The sequence below is a fragment of the Schistocerca americana genome, chromosome X (genome assembly GCF_021461395.2).
Source record: "Schistocerca americana isolate TAMUIC-IGC-003095 chromosome X, iqSchAmer2.1, whole genome shotgun sequence".
Taxonomy (NCBI): domain Eukaryota; kingdom Metazoa; phylum Arthropoda; class Insecta; order Orthoptera; family Acrididae; genus Schistocerca; species Schistocerca americana.
The window spans coordinates 902450093-902461508 of record NC_060130.1 but is presented as its reverse complement, the minus strand read 5'-3'; positions in this window follow the sequence as shown (position 1 = coordinate 902461508).

The window sequence follows — 11416 nt, the reverse complement described above, 5'->3', positions numbered from 1 at the left end:
TAACGTCCATTGGAACATTGAAAATGAACAAGAAGGATATTCCTCCGGAATTTTTGCCCAACAGATCGCGAGAAATTGGAAATTGTCTTTTCGGATTTCAAGATGATTTCTGTCTTGTTTCGTGCCAAACAAAAAGGAACAAGGCTGTGCTTTTCCTGTCGTCAATGAATGAAACTGCTGAAATCGACACCGCTACAGGCAAGTCTGTTGCAAATTTGGACCACAATGCAACAAAAAGTGGAGTCGATACTGTGGATTATATGTGTATATCCAACTCTACACAAAGGAACACAAGAAGATGGCCCTTAGCATTGTTTTTTCGTTATTTGGATATTGGTGGGATAAATTCCCAGGTCTGGTTTTTTGCAAACAATCCAGAGAAAAGATTCAGAAGAAGAACCTACCTAAAAAACCTGGCCTTGGCTCTGATGGACTGCCATTTGAAAGAAAGGGCTCAGCTCTCTACTCTACCACGAGATATTCAAGGATTTCTGTCACCTCATCAATCAATTCTCGCCAATCACGATGAGACTGTAAGGAGGTGTGGGAGGTGTCATCATTGTGGTGGTAAAAAAAAATAATAAAACTACTGTCACTTGCAATAGCTGCAAAAGATTAGTTTGCAAGCAACTTTGCCACAATGTTGTCACATGTAATGATTGTAGAGCTTCTCAGGAGGAAGAAAGTGTGTGGTTCTTGATATGTATGTACTCACTGCCTTATTCTTTATTATTATTACAAAGTTTTTATACGTGTTATACGTTTTTGTGAAACTTGCTTTAACAATGGTAAACAATCGAATCATATCTGTGGTTATAATTTATTTAGAATTTGTTATTAAAGCAGCGCTTAGGAAATATTCTGGAAACGTATGTCAAATATTCTGTAACAATTTTAATTTTCCCATGCACCTTGGGTATATGTATACAAATCATATTAAAAATTGCTGTTAAGAATGATGTATAAACAATAAATAATTAATTCCACCAAAAAATTAAAAAAACTGCTTTTTTACGTATTTAAATGTAGGCAGCACTGAGTGCCACACGCGCCCGCTGATGCAACAATCTCAAGCGCGCCTGCCGCAGGGTTAAGATCCAGTTAAGTTTATTTCTAGCTTGGCGAAAAACAGAAATTGCGCAGCATATATCGTATTGTGAGGTCATTTTTCGGAATGTTGGCAAGTTCCTGCTTTCAAAGAAAGAAAAGAAATCAGTAGCTTCCAAAATTGCAAAGACTATACCAACAGAAGATTAATGAGCTGCTATTTCTAAGGGGCCTTTACACACTGAATAATATTGTCAAACACTCAATACATTGACCGTCTGAGGGCGCCAATTGACGTACTGTCAGTACTAAAAATATTGACGAGAAGCACTGATGGGCGTCAAAAAATCTCAGTACTGTCAACACACACTGAACGTGTGAGGACAAGGATTGACATTTTGACAAAATGCTCGATTCGGATGTTGATAGACCTTCATAAACCAGCCATGTGGCGTTACAGAGTGCACTGTTTATGTTTTCAGTTTACCTTTGTTCATACTGTATCTCAGATTCAATTTTTTAAGTAGTCTTTTTACGCAAAACGGTTTTAATAGGCCAGTGCAAGAGTACTTATTGTATATAGCACTTTCGGATGGTAACTGAGAGATTCTCTACGACACTGCTTACTGTATTAAATTGAAAATATAGTATACGTTGATGAAATACATAGCAGTTTGGAAAAACGCCTCCACTTCGAAATATACGTTATTTAATATCTGCAATGTCTAGTAAGAGGTTTGTGAAATGCACTTCAGTTTCACCAAATTATCACAAAACGTGAAAAATTGTTTTGTGTTAATTGCCTAGGCAGATACAATTACCTCAGAGGTTTACATGCAATTTTAGTACATGTAATTCTATTTGATTTAATTACAGAACGAAACTTGAAGCACTCGAATGGGCTGGCTGTCACCAGATATCTCGAAGTAACTCATAATTTCTTATCGACAACGATTGACCCCTCATTAACGTATTTTATTCTCTATTTTATTACTTATCGATATTACTACACCATGTTCAGAAAAACAATAGAACATGTTGAACCACTAGAGATAGGACGTTCGCATTCACAGGACATGTACATTAGTATGTTCTGCAGAAATGATTAACATTTTAGTCACCTTGGTTCAGCACGTGTCGTGTTGCCTAGTAGGCGCAGGGTCTGACATGGGCCCCGATAATTTGTTCTTGCGTGATGGCATCGATGCGTATAAGGCGCAAATGGCGTCCTGTGGTTTATCCATCCATGCTGCATTCACCTGGCTCCAAAGTTCGTCTGTGGTGGTTGGCAATGGGCCTCAGCATCTCATCCGTCACTTCACCACATTCAATAAATTTTCGATTGGCGACAAGTCTGGTGATCTGGCGGGCCAGGGCAAATGGCTGACATCCTGTGACACCAAGAAGGCACATGTTCGTGCAGCAACATATCGTCGTGGATTGTCTTGCTGAAAAATGGCGCCTGGAGTGTTGTGCAGAAAGGATGTGGCTACGGGTTGCAGGATGTCATTCATGTGGGTCACACTTGTCACAGTGTCCTGGACACACACCAACTGTGATTTTTGGTTGTACCCAATAGCAGCCGACACCATAAGGACTTGAGTTGATGCTTTATGTCTTTTACAGTCACTGTGATGCCGCTCCCTCTGTCTGCAGTAAACCAAACTGCGACCATAATTTCCAAACAAATAGAACCTCGATTCGTCCGAAAACCCTGTCTGGTGCCATATCTGTCCCCATTGACGTCATTCTACACACCATTGCCATCTTGCATGTTTATGCACATTAGTCAAAGGTCGGCGGAGAAGTGGACGACGCGCACATAACTCGTGCTGTAATAAACGGCGACGGACTGTCACCCCTGGTAGTGTACGATGTGTTACACTGTTCCACTGTTGCGCCAGAGCTCAGGAGGACAGAGATCTGTTCTGCAATGGTATTTGGATGTGGTTTCGATCTTCTCTGGGAATGGTCTGGGTAGTGCGACCTGGTCCATCTCGGCATGTTCTATGGCCTTTCGTGAATCATTCTGCATACACATGTTGCACTGCCGGGACACTTCGTTCCACATAAGCAGCATTTTCCCAGATGGATGCATCACTTTCTGGTATGTCAATAATGCTCACTCTTTCAAATTCACTGATTTGACAGAACGGTTCGCGCTTACGTCTGCGAGGAATCCTGTATGTCTGCTCAAGTGACACAGATCCATTACCTTTGTTTTATAGCGACAACGAGAGCCGCAGGCACATTTTGCCCGTAAGTGGTGTTGCGCTGCGATATCGATGTTGATCTTGAACCCGAGAGCCGACATCGTTCAAATGCTAATCATTTCTGTAGAACATACTAATGTACATGTCCTGAGAATATGATCGTCGTATCTCTAGACGTTCAAGGTGTTCTGATTTTTCTGTACATGAGAGTAATTTTTCGTACACTGCAGGACTGGTCCGAAACTAGTTTATGAAATCTTTCAGGGACATAATTCTGATTTCAGTCAGTGGGCTAACATGTGACAAATTGCTCCTCTTTTTCATCCAATTTCCCCTTTTTTGTTGTTTTCTGTTGTTACAGCTAATATAACTGCGACACCCCCTCCCCCTCCCATCAACCATGGACCTTGTCGTTGGTGGGGAGGCTTGCGTGCCTCAGTGATACAGATAGCCATACCGTAGGTGCAACCACAACGGAGGAGTATCTGTTGAGAGGCCAGACAAACGTGTGGTTCCTGAAGACGGGCAGCAGCCATTTCAGTAGTTGCAGGGACATCAGTCTGGATGATTGACTGATCTGGCCTTGTAACATTAACCAAAGCAGCCTTGCTGTGCTGGTACTGCGAATAGCTGAAAGCAAGGGGAAACTACAGCCGTAACTTTTCCCGAGTGTATGCACCTTTACTGTATGTTTAAATGATGATGGCGTCATCTTGGGTAAAATATTCCGGAGGCAAAATAGTCCCCCATTCGGATCTCCGGGCGGGGACTACTCAGGAGGACACTGTTGTCAGGAGAAAGAAAACTGGCGTCCTACAGGTCGGAGCGTGGAATGTCAGATCCCTTAATCAGGCAGGTAGGTTAGAAAATTTAAAAAGGGAAATGGATAGATTACAGTTAGATACAGTAGGAATTAGTGAAGTTCGGTAGCAGGAGGAGCAAGACTTCTGGTCAGGTGAATACAGGGTTATAAATACAAAATCAAATAGGGGTAATGCAGGAGTAGGTTTAATAATGAATAAAAAAATAAGAATGCGGGTAAGCTACTACAAACAGCATAGTGAACGCATTATTGTGGCCAAGATAGATACTGAGCCCATGCCTACCACAGCAGTACATGTTTATATGCCAACTAGCTCCGCAGATGACGAAGACATTGATGAAACGTATGATGAGATAAAAGAAATTATTCAGATAGTGAAGGGAGACGAAAATTTAATACTCATGGGTGACTGGAATTCGACAGTAGGAAAAGGAATAGAAGGAAACGTAGTAGGTGAATATGGAATGGGGTTAAGGAGTAAAAGAGGAAGGTGCCTGGTAAAATTTTGTTAAGAGCATAACTTGATCATAGCTAGCACTTAGTTCAGGAATCATGAAAGAAGGTTATATACATGGAAGAAGCCTGGAGATACTAGAAGGTTTCAGATAGATTATATAATGGTAAGACAGGGATTTAGGAACCAGGTTTTAAATTGTAAGATATTTCCAGGGGCAGATGTGGACTCTGACCACAATCTATTGGTCATGAACTGTAGATTAAAACTGAAGAAACTGCAAAAAGGTGGGAATTTAAGGAGATGGCACCTGGGTGAACTGACAGAACCAGAGGTTGTAGAGAGTTTCAGGGAGAGCATAAGGGAAAGATTGACAAGAAGAGGGGAAAGAAATACAATAGAAGCGGAATGGGTAGCTTTCAGAGATGAAATAGTGAAGGCAACGGAGGATCAAGTAGGTAAAAGACGAGGGATAGTACAAATCCTCGGGTAACAGAAGAGATACTGAATTTAATTGATGAAAAGAGAAAATACGAAAATGCAGTAAATGAAACAGGCAAAAAGGAATACAAACGTCTCAAAAATGAGATCGACAGGAAGTGCAAAATGGCTAAGCAGGGATGGCTAGAGAACAAATTTAAGGATGTAGAGGCGTATATCACTAGGGGTAATGTAGATACTGCCTACAGGAAAATTAAACAGACCTTTGGCGAAAAGAGCACCACTTGCATGAATATCAAGAGCTCAGATGGAAACCCAGTTCTAAGCAAAGAAGGGAAAGCAAAAAGGTGGAAGGAGTATATAGAGGGTCTATACAAGGGCGATGTTCTTGAGGACAATATTCTGGAAATGGAAGAGGATGTAGATGAAGATGAAATGGGAGATATGATACTGCGTGAAGAGTTTGACACAGCACTGAAAGACCTGAGTCGAAACAAGGCCCCGGGAGTAGACAAGATTCCATTAGAACTACTGATTGCCCTGGTAGAGCCAGCCCTGACAAAACTCTACCATCTGGTGCGCAAGATGTATGAGACAGGCGAAATACCCTCAGACTTCAAGAAGAATATAATAATTCCAATCCCAAAGAAAGCAGGTGTCGACAGATGTGAATATTACCGAACTATCGGTTTAATAAGCCATGGCTGCAAAACACTAACACGAATTATTTACAGACGAATGGAAAAACTGGTAGAAGCCTACCTTGGGAAGATCAGTTTGGATTCCATAAATGTTGGAACGCGGGAGGCAATACTGACCCTACGACTTTTTTTTTTTTTTTGTCATCAGTCTACTGACTGGTTTGATGCGGCCCGCCACAAATTCCTTTCCTGTGTTAACCTCTTCATCTCAGAGTAGCACTTGCAACCTACGTCCTCAATTATTTGCTTGACGTATTCCAATCTCTGTCTTCCTCTACAGTTTTTGCCCTCTACAGCTCCCTCTAGTACCATGGAAATCATTCCCTCATGTCTTAGCAGATGTCCTATCATCCTGTCCCTTCTCCTTATCAGTGTTTTCCACATATTCCTTTCCTCTCCGATTCTGCGTAGAACCTCCTCATTCCTTACCTTGTCAGTTCACCTAATTTTCAACATTCGTCTATAGCACCACATCTCAAATGCTTCGATTCTCTTCTGTTCCGGTTTTCCCACAGCCCATGTTTCACTACCATAAAATGCTGTACTCCATACGTACATCCTCAGAAATTTCTTCCTCAAATTAAGGCCGGTATTTGATATTAGTAGACTTCTCTTGGCCAGAAATGCCTTTTTTGCCATAGCGAGTCTGCTTTTGATGTCCTCCTTGCTCCGTCCGTCATTGGTTATTTTACTGCCTAGGTAGCAGAATTCCTTAACTTCATTGACTTCGTGACCATCAATCCTGATGTTAAGTTTCTCGCTGTTCTCATTTCTACTACTTCTCATTACCTTCGTCTTTCTCCGATTTACTCTCAAACCATACTGTGTACTCATTAGACTGTTCATTCCGTTCAGCAGATCATTTAATTCTTCTTCACTCTCACCCAGGATAGCAATGTCATCAGCGAGTCGTATCATTGATATCCTTTCACCTTGTATTTTAATTCCACTCCTGAACCTTTCTTTTATTTCCATCATTGCTTCCTCGATGTACAGATTGAAGAGTAGGGGCGAAAGGCTACAGCCTTGTCTTACACCCTTCTTAATACGAGCACTTCGTTCTTCATCGTCCACTCTTATTATTCCCTCTTGGTTGTTGTACATATTGTATATGACCCGTCTCTCCCTATAGCTTACCCCTACTTTTTTCAGAATCTCGAACAGCTTGCACCATTTTATATTGTCGAACGCTTTTTCCAGGTCGACAAATCCTATGAAAGTGTCTTGATTTTTCTTTAGCCTTGCTTCCATTATTAGCCGTAACGTCAGAATTGCCTCTCTCGTCCCTTTACTTTTCCTAAAGCCAAACTGATCGTCACCTAGCGCATTCTCAATTTTCTTTTCCATTCTTCTGTATATTATTCTTGTAAGCAGCTTCGATGCATGACTTATCTTAGAAAATAGATGAAGGAAAGGCAAACCTACGTTTCTAGCATTTGTAGACTAAGAGAAAGCTTTTGACAATATTGACTGGAATACACTCTTTCAAATTCTGACGGTGGCAGGGGTAAAATACAGGGAGCGAAAGGCTATTTACAATTTGTACAGAAACCAGATGGCAGTTATAGGAGTCGAAGGGCATGAAAGGGAATCAGTGGTTGGGAAGGGAATGAGACAGGGATGTAGCCTCTTCCCGTCTGTATATTGAGCAAGCAGTAAAGGAAACAAAAGAAAAATTCGGAGTAGGTATTAAAATCCATGGAGAAGAAACAAAAACTTTGAGGTTCGCCGATGACATTGTAATTTTGTCAGAGACAGCAAAGGACTTGGAAGAGCAGTTGAACGGAATGGACACTGTCATGAAAGGAGGGTATAAGGTGAACAACGACAAAAGCAAAACGAAGATAATAGAATGTAGTCGAATTAAATCGGGTGATACTGATGGAATTAGATTAGAAAATGAGACACATAAAGTATTAAATGAGTTTTGCTATTTGGGGAGCAGAATAACTAATGATAGTCGAAGTAGAGAGGATATAAAATGTAGACTGGCAATGGCAAGGAAAGCGTTTCTGAAGAAGAGAAATTTGTTAACATCGAGTATAGGTTTAAGCGTCTGGAAGTCGTTTCTGAAAGTATTTGTATATAGTGTAGCCATGTATGGAAGTGAAACGTGGACGATGAATAGTTTAGACAAGATGAGAAGAGAAGCTTTCGAAATCTGGTGCTACAGAAGAATGCTCAAGATTAGATGGGCAGATCACATAACTAATGAGGAGGTATTGAATATAATTGGGGAGAAGAGGAATTTGTGGCACAACTTGACCAGAAGAAGGGATCAGTTGATTGGACATATTCTGAGGCATCAAGGGATCACAAATTTAGTACTGGAGGGCAGTGTGGAGGGTAAAAAATCGTAGAGGGAGACCAAGAGATGAATACACCAACAGATTCAGAAGGATGTAGGCTGCAGTAGCTACTGGAAGATGAAGAAGGTTGCACAGCATAAAGTAGCATGGAGAGCTGCATCAAACCAGTCTCTGGACTGAAGACCACAACAACAACAACTGCGGCACACGCTTTCTTTCGGGAGTTCATGATAACTTTGTAAAATGGTTTTACCAACTGAGGATACTGGCAGCAACATTGAGAATGAGATTTTCACTCTGTAGCAGAGTGAGCGCTGATATGAACTTCCTGGCAGATTAAAACTGTGTGCCGGACCGAGACTCGAACTCGGGAGTTCGAGTCTCGTTCCGGCACATAGTTTAATATGCCAGGAAGTTTCATATCAACACACACTCCGCTGCAGAGTGAAAATCTCATTCTGGAAACATCCTCCAGGCTGTGGCTATCTCATGTCTCCGCAATATCGTTTCTTTTAGGAGTGCTAGTTCTGTCAGGTTTGAAGGAGAACTTCTGTAAAGTTTGGAAGGTAGGAGACGAGGTACTTGCAGAAGTAAAGCTTTGAGGACAGGTCGTGAGTCGTGCTTTTGTAGCTCAGTTGGTAGAGCACTTGCCCACGAAAGGCAAAGGTCCCGAGTTCGAGTCTCGGTCCGGCACACAGTTTTAATCTGCCAAGAAGTTTCAGCAACATTGATGACGTGTGGGTTGCTTGAAAATATTGAAGTTCTGTCAAACTACTTGTGTCAATAAATATTGAACATGTGAAAAGTGGACCAAAGAGAGAGCTGGTGTAGTTTGCTAGTACAAGTTACCTACATCAGGGGCAGGTATGAACTCAGGGGCAAAACTATTGTTCTCCTTTGGTTGACAGGTACTTACCCTATTGTTCTCCTTTGATTGACAGGTCCTTAACCTATTGTTCTGCTAAAAGGAGCCCTCCTTTTGTTTGGCAGGTCCTTACCTATTGATGTGCTAAAAGGATCCTTCCTTTTGATTGGCATGCACTTAACGTATTGTTCTCCCACCCCCTCTCACGCCCTCTCCCCCCCCCCCCCCTCAGGAAACCTCACCTCTTGCTACTATAGGTACACTTTCAAGTCTGAGTTAACGGATAGCCCCTCTCACTCTTATCAATTTGATTGACTCCTTAATTAAATTGATCAATTAATTATCCTCTCCCCCTCTAGAAAACCCCATTCCCTCCCACCCTCCCTCCCAGAAATTGGCAGGAAAAAGACTCAGTTGATTGGTGATTAGGAGGGAAATCGATTGCAGTGTGTAGAGTATTATTTAATTATTTATTGCAGTGTATGTAATATAGTTTATTTATTTAGTTAAAGAATTCGTCCAGAATTCGATTGCTGTGTATGGAATATTGTGTAAACAATTTAGACAATGTGTGGAATATTGTTTCTTTAAACAATTTAGGGGATTCACGGTAGTGTATAGAATATATGGAAATTGATGGCTCTTTGATGGATAGTTAGGATCTCATAACAGGAAATTCAAAGGCATATTGTTTATTTATAAAAAAATTAGTTTGTGGGGTTCAGTTTCTTCTGCCCATCATTCTCTGCTGTTCGGAAACATGTAGGTCTTGTAAGAAGTAATTACATGGGGCAAATATGTTGCATAACCCAATGTTCTGCACTGTAACCTGGGTGTCTTAACCTAATGTTCAGCCCTTTCTTGGCACTTAACCTATTGTTCTGTTAAGTGGATTTCCATGTCACCCCCATTTCCTTAAACTATTGTACCGCCTTTGATACCAAATTAAGTAGTTAGTTATGTCCGCCCTCCATTTTCTGGTACACTTTTCGAATTTCACATGTTTTTGCACGCCATTTCTGGCGCATTCGTCTTTGTCCCCCACCCTCTTAAACTATTGTACTGCGTTTTACATAAAAATTATGCAAATTAACCTTGTGTTCTGCACTTAACCTGCTGTTCTGCTCCATCTAACCCACTAACACATACCCTCCCCTCAACTATTGTACTGCTAACATCTTGTTGATATAAAAAAATTATGCAAATAAATAAATCGATATTTTTCACATGTATGGGGTAGTTTTGTTTTAGTCCACAGCATCCTGTTGGTTGGTGAAACCGATGGATTATAGTTTAAACAAAAGATCGCTAGTAAAAAATTCATCCCGCCACCTGACACCCGACACCGCTGACTCCGAACATGCCCCCAGGAGTTGGGGTGCACCAGCAGCTCGAGCGAAGTGACCCCATGACCATCAGCTGCCGAGCCATGCACTGGTGTCTGTTCGGGTCCCGCAAGCATGAGGTGGCGACACCCCTTTCATTTGACATCTGAGAAATTCCTGTCGAAACACGTGTTCACCTAGGCAGCATTGCTGCAGTGATGACGCATTGCTGTGATGCAGATCCAGCACCAAGAGATGTTTGCATACCAGCTAAAAGGTTCTCAGTGTTATACCAACATCACATATCTATGTAAATAACAGAAAAATCCCCCCTCTGGACTCGCCATAGAAATCTGTTGCAATGCTTCCCAGAAGAGCACCGGTGGCATTCTTCCTAGCAATCCTAACAGGACAACCCATTCGTCACTGAACTTACCCGTCAAACTGCTGCCGGTGTGTGAGCACCATCCGTCATTGTTTTCTGCAGATGAGACTTTCAGCAGCAAAAAAACTATTTTGTACAGATCGCCATATTGCACTGACAGTTAAACCCTGCAAAAGTGCCCTACATATCGTGAAATACGGAAAGACGCTTACTCAATTACACTGCTCTGCCACTGAGGATGGGAACTTGAATATTAGAGTATGAAACCGATCTCCATCCCAACAATATATCACTGCATACCATGTCGATGCAGTAAACATACAATTCGTATCCTGCACCATACAAAATCGCCCCTTTTACGTCGTTCATATAGCTATCGACTGCCAGACACTCTTAACATACACCGGGAAGAGAGACAGCACCTCACACCACTAGATATTTTCCCACAGCCAATGGTCGCAAGTCACCCACTTCTGACTCTTGACCAGAGTGCCCTTGGCAGACCGAAGTCACTTTCCGAACTGTTGTACAAAGATGGGCTGGTTTCTACACTAATATCCACACTCTGGGGATTACAAGAACACAAGTACTTTCACACATGATTTGCCACAATATTATACCATTTACACGATACTTCTCAATATCAGGCACAGGGCAATATCGTCTGCATAGCAGTATCACTCATGCAACATAATTCCGAAAATATAGACTGGAAGTTATTTCTCCAGAAACTCGAAACTTTAGCTAGGTGTAGCATGGTGTAAACCACTGAGGAACTAGAAAATTATCCTTTATGTGAAAAATCGATAAAAATAGAGGAAACTGATGTTTCCACTCACAAATACTGATCTTG